Raw genomic sequence first — 5,712 nt, forward strand, 5'->3', positions numbered from 1 at the left:
CCCGACTCCCTTGCCTCCCCTACTTGGAGCCCCACTGCACTCTCTTGCCACCAACCCTCCATCCAATTCTGTCATCTGGGAGGCAGCCTCTGTATGTGACCACCCCTGAAGTCTGGTTTCCACACGCTGCTCACACTACCAACGAAGAGACTGCTAATCCCATTTTAGTTTAGGACTTTGTTGCATATGGATAAGGTGGGAACACTGAATTAGATTATAGATGAAAACTCGGTATTCCAATGAAACGTCATTAATTCAGACTCTGTGAAAACAAAATCTGCATAATTTCAACACGGCATGTACTAAACCTTATGAGTTGACTAGCTATAAAGAGAAAGAACCGACATAAAATACATTTCATTCCTTAAAGTGCATCTCAAGTAGAGATGCCATTATGCCAGATACTTATTTCTTGTTTATTGAGCTTAAGCTATATGCATAACGAGTGCTTGGGGATAAGAAGGGGGCGAACAGAAAAAGGGGAGAAAAGTCTAAGACTTTCATCAAGCTTGAATTATAATAAATATGGAAGTAAACAAGTTCTTATAATTTTAAAAATCTTTCTTCTTTCCGTATGTTAAACACTTGACAACAATTCACTGAACCTAAATCTATTTACTTAATTCGGCTGCGTGGTTACTGCTTGGATTGGGAGTCAAGATAGCCCAGTTCAACCCTGAGCATTCCACTTAAAGTCTTGGGTAAAACTCCTTTACTTCTCATCTAATTTTCTCATCTGTCAAATTGCAGAAGAAATCTCAGAGTTGTAAATAATAATAATAATCCTTTTGAAGTTAAAAAGTGCTATTAAAATCATTACAATAGGAAACCCAGGGATGGTCAGGCTGTCTGGTGGGAGCCTATCATCTGGCAGGAAGTAAGAAAGAGAAGTAGGATGAAGATTGCAGGTACACAGGCAACTATGCAAAGCAGCAGCAGCTAGAAGCCCAACTCACCCCACCTGACTCTGGATGACAGTCAGCAGGCCGACTTTTCCGGACCCCTGGAAGAGCCCATCCGTGGCTAAGCTATACACTCACTCTGCTGGAGGCAGTTGTAAACAGCAGAGTTACCTCCCACCCGGCATTGCCCAGTTTTGTCTGGTCTGCATGGCTGGTCAAGCCAGTTTAAAGGAGGTAACAGGCTCCCTCCAGGGGCTCCCCTTGGAGAGAGAGACTCATCTCCTGGACTGTGAACTTGCATCTGGGAGCTATGACCTTGTTGCTGCTATGCTTCCTCTCTATAGGAAAGGTATAAATTCCTTCCTTAGGTTCAACTTCAAGGTCTCATTCACAGCCACCTCCACCCTAGAGTCTTCTAGCTTACCTCCCTCCTGGGGAACAGCTGCCATATTCAAAGTTGTCCCGATCTAGTTTTCAACGTACTTGTCACTGACTCATGGGGGCTGGCTCCTCCTCAATCCTCATCACAAGTTTTATTTAGCAAGACCATTATTTAGTCATTTTGTTTATCCCCCATCACCTTGGCACCTTGCATGGATAAGACTTTTAATAATGAAGCAACTTAGGACGCATGCACCTCCATATAAGGTGCCAGGGAGATGAGGGATAAACTGGGCTTCCCTGTTGGCACAGTGGTAAACAATCTGCCTGGTAATACAGGAGATGCGAGTTTGATTCCTGAGTTGGGAAGATCCCCTGGAAAAGAAAATGGCAATCTATTACAGTATTCTTGCCTGGAAAATTCCATGGACAGAGGAGCCTGGTGGGTTATAATCCATGGGGTCATAAAATAGGCAGACACGACTGAGCACAAGAATGAAAGAACGCGACACATGAGATTTTCAAACTTGGGTGATGATCTTTGAAAGGAAAATGAAAATCATCAAGGATCCCTGAGAAAGCATGTGAAATACTGACATGAGGAATAACGGGGTGGTGCAAAGAGCATGGGAAAGGAGTCACCGGACTCTGAACCGTGTGACCTTGGGCAAATCACAGCCTGATGACCTCCCCAAGCATGGGAGCAACTCATACTCCCAGCAGAACTGTGAGAGTGTCCATTCCAGAACAGTGTTTTTTAAACTGCAGCAGCACAAAAATCTATTCAAAAGCCAGATCAGTGACCCACCATGTAAATCGTCTAAAGATGTCCCAGGCAGTTGGAAAGATTTCCCAGGTTTGTTGGCCAGACCCCAGAAACACCTCATCACTGCCCTGGAACCACTGCCCCCTGGGGGTTCCAACTGCAGGATTTTGAAACCTCAAATCTAGATCACACCTATCACCTCCTACTTGTATAATTATACTTCTCGGTCGAAGGACCTGGAGATATAGTGCGTAGGCTGGCAGGGTGGGTGGAGGCTGGGTTTTCTTTAGGCTCCCAAACTACTGGAGGCAGGAATCAGGATGGAGGAGCTCCAGTTAGGCAGAAGCCCTGAAACAGCTGGCCCAGTAATACAGACAGGAAAATCAGAGGTCATGCCAGTCAAGTGTCCTTCAGCAGAAACCTGATGCTGGGAAAAGTGCTCCCACCAAGTCTCTGATACCTCTTTTCTGTCCAGTTATTTTATTAAACACGCATTTCCTAAGGACTTCCTCCTAGAAGCCAAACACTACTCTGAACTGGGAATTGATGACACAATCTCTGCCTGTAGGAACTTTGGAGGCTCTTCAGGAGCCTGTGGGTAAATGCCAGGAGAGCAAGGAATGACGGGAAGGCAGGTGACCCAGACTTAAAGAGAGAAGGGACAAATTGTTGGAGGAGTTGCTCCTGTATGGTTAAAACCTGAAGTACAAACGGGGGCTAGTTGGGTGGAGGTAGAGGAAGAGGGCAAGAATATTTTGCACAGAAGAAACATGTTCAAAAGTAACAGAAGAATGTGCAAAGAGCCAGGGTCAGCGCTAAGCTGAGCTGAGACCCTTGCTTCTCCATTTCCTATCCTAGCAATGAGATTGACGTCTCCTCCTCTAATAATCATACATACCCTGTGGGGCTGTGCTGAGAATTAAAGGAGATAATGAGCCAAAAGTACTGGGCACACAGGGTACTTAGTGAAGGGTATTAAATGTTGCTAAATATTTCCCACTACACTAGTCTGTAAGCTGTGTAACCACTGGCTTGCCATCACAGGTTTATTCATCCTTGTAGACTCACTTTCAGGCCCAGGGCCTTGCCTTTTGTAGACACCGAATGAATATTTTTAAAATGAATGTTGAAAAAGTGCAAAGGAGTATATCTATGTTTTGGGGATCAGAAAGCCATTTTTCCATAGCTAGAGCCCATCTATCTCTGTGGCCATATAGGCAGATGCATGGTTTCTCGAAATAGCTCAGCAAATTTTCCCCTCACATGGTCCCAATGCACTGGCTCTCCCCAAGCCACACTACCCAGCCGCCCCCCTTCAACGGCAACTATCCTGACACATATCCACAGGGACGCATGGGCAGACAAGGGGCTCTTCCTATAGACAGGAGCAGAAGCCGAACTATTAAAACAGGTTCTACCTTGTGAAGCACAGAGGCTGCCATCAACATTCAAAAACCCCACCATCTCAAATGTCCCATCCTCCCTCTTGCTCACATGCTGGAACCTTCAAAGAAACACCCTTCTTTTCCAACCTGAGTTTCTTCTCATCACCAACAGATGAGTGTCCCCGGCTCACATCCACCCAGCCCTGATCCCTTCTGCTTGGACTCCTATTAGTTATGCCTGACTTTGCTCCCATGAACTGTGGACCTCAGGAAAGTCCTGCCGCTCTGTGGCCTCACTTTTTTCACTATCAGAACACAGAGAGTCAGCGATGCTCCATGCTCACCTGGTAGTTATGTCTCAAGGGTAAGGGAGATAACAAATGAGATAACGTCTATGATGCACAGAAAACACCTCAAGAAGAAAGGCTCTGGATAAATACAAGGTGTAAACGCCACACCTGATTAGCGTGTATGCCTCTGTCCACAGACTTCAACCATAGATTCCTCTCTCCTCCATCCCTGAACATAAACACCCTTCCTGCCTGTAATCACTGTCTCTGCTACACATCTTCACGTGCGTACATATACCCACAGACTTTCAGCACCTATATTTCCCCCAACATGCCCAGGGAAAATTTTTTTTTTAACTCAGAGGAAGCTCAGGTTACAAACACTCCCTTGCCCCTACACACAGGCTCTTTTTCAGGACGCAGGAAGAAGTGCCAAGCAGACAGCTTATCTCTCAAGCAGGGCATTTCAGCTCCCACCATGTGGCTTCAGGAGATCCTTACCTGGCACAGCTCCTGCCAAGGGCTTTCCAGGACGAGGTAACTCCTTACTAGTTTGCCAGTACCCAAGACCAGAACAGAGCAGCTGATGGCAGTGAGAGGATGTGGCTGGAAGGCCAGAGCAAGGACCCAGACACTTTAGATGCTCAGCGCCCTAAGTACTGCTCATTCCTGGGAAATTAAGGCCCCGAAATCAACGAATCAGGAGCACTTTCCTAGGCACGACACAATCATGAGCAAGCAGACCGCTCAGGTCCTCCCAGTTTAGTCCTTTCCACTTGGAGCAGCAACCGGAAAGCCTGTAGTGGTTGGTGCCTGTTGCTGCTGAGTTCTGTGCTCTAAAGGCTGGAGTTAAGCGTGTGGAAGGGTGAGTGTGTGTGTGTAGGGGAGTGGGGAGAGAGTGAGGGGCTGGCTGCCTGTGGTGGGTGAGGGAAAGAAATGAATGTGATATGTGTGTAGGTGGGAGACTGTGTGTGTGTTGCTTTGGCTGAATGAGTCCAGGCAGTGCTAATTTGCTTCACTCGTGTCCGACTCTGTGAGACCTTGTGGACTGTAGTCCTCCAGGCTCCTCTGTCCATAGGATTCTCCAGGCAAGGATACTGGAGTGGGTTGCCATGCCTTCCTCCAGGGGATCTTCCTAAGCCAGGGACCGAACCGGTGTCTCTTACCTCTAACCTGCATTGGCAGGGAGGTTCTTTACCACCAGCGCCACCTGGGTAGCCCCAAGCAGGCAGGGGGCCACTTAAATACCCAGGTTCATCACCCACCTTCTCTATCGATCTCAGCCCCTGTGACCTATTCCTTCAGTGGAACATTCTAAACCTCCAGCTGCCCCCGTGTCCCCGCCACCAGTGCAGACACACACAGCCCGTCTCCAAAGTTCCAGACAGCAAAGTTCAGTGGCCCGGCCGCGGCTGTCAGACCCTGCCTGCACATCTCCCGCTTCCTCATTTCTGGACTTCAGTGTCACCCAACAACTCTGCCCTCGTAGATCAGACTCGGGACGGGGAGTAGATAAACCCGGTCTGTAGGAGACAAAGCCGGAAGGACGGGCGCACCCTCCTTTCTTCCAGGCGGGGACCAGATTCGCCGCACGAGCCCGGGCAGAGGGGAGACCCTGACAGTTACATGCGGAGACAAAGACACCTGGACAGACGCCGGCACAGACAGACAAAGACCCACTGACGCGCTGGCACGCCGCGGGGAGCGCAGTTTCCCGGGAGCCCGGCTCCCTCCTTGGGAACTGAGCGAGACCCCTGTCCACCTCACCTTATCTGTCCCTGCTCCTGGGGCTGACTTCAGGTTTTTTTCTTTTCTTTTCTTTTCCAGTGTGTTTGGCGATGTGCTCCCGTCTCTCTTCTCGCGCTGGCCGGGCGGGTCCCGAGATTGCTCTCGGCTCCGGCTCGCTAGATGAGGCGAGCAGAGAAACTTTCTACTTCGCCTCCCGCCCGGCGCCGCCCGGCCGCCTGCCCGCTCGCTGGCTCCCTGAG

The 5,712-nt window shown here is 48.9% G+C and overlaps 1 protein-coding gene across 1 annotated transcript in view; it reads right to left on the minus strand.

Annotated features, from left to right (window-relative positions):
- Nucleotides 1–5,706, minus strand: part of LZTS1 (leucine zipper, putative tumor suppressor 1) — a 67,609-nt gene extending 61,903 nt beyond the window's left edge. Inside the window, exon 1 of the mRNA XM_010845441.1 lies at nt 5,492–5,706. The gene's annotated coding sequence lies outside the window, so the exon portion shown is untranslated. The remainder of the gene's footprint in view (nt 1–5,491) is intronic.
- Between the last annotated feature and the right edge of the window lie 6 nt (nt 5,707–5,712).

The sequence above is a fragment of the Bison bison genome, unplaced genomic scaffold (genome assembly GCF_000754665.1).
Source record: "Bison bison bison isolate TAMUID 2011002044 unplaced genomic scaffold, Bison_UMD1.0 scf7180017864217, whole genome shotgun sequence".
NCBI classification, from domain to species: Eukaryota; Metazoa; Chordata; class Mammalia; order Artiodactyla; family Bovidae; genus Bison; species Bison bison.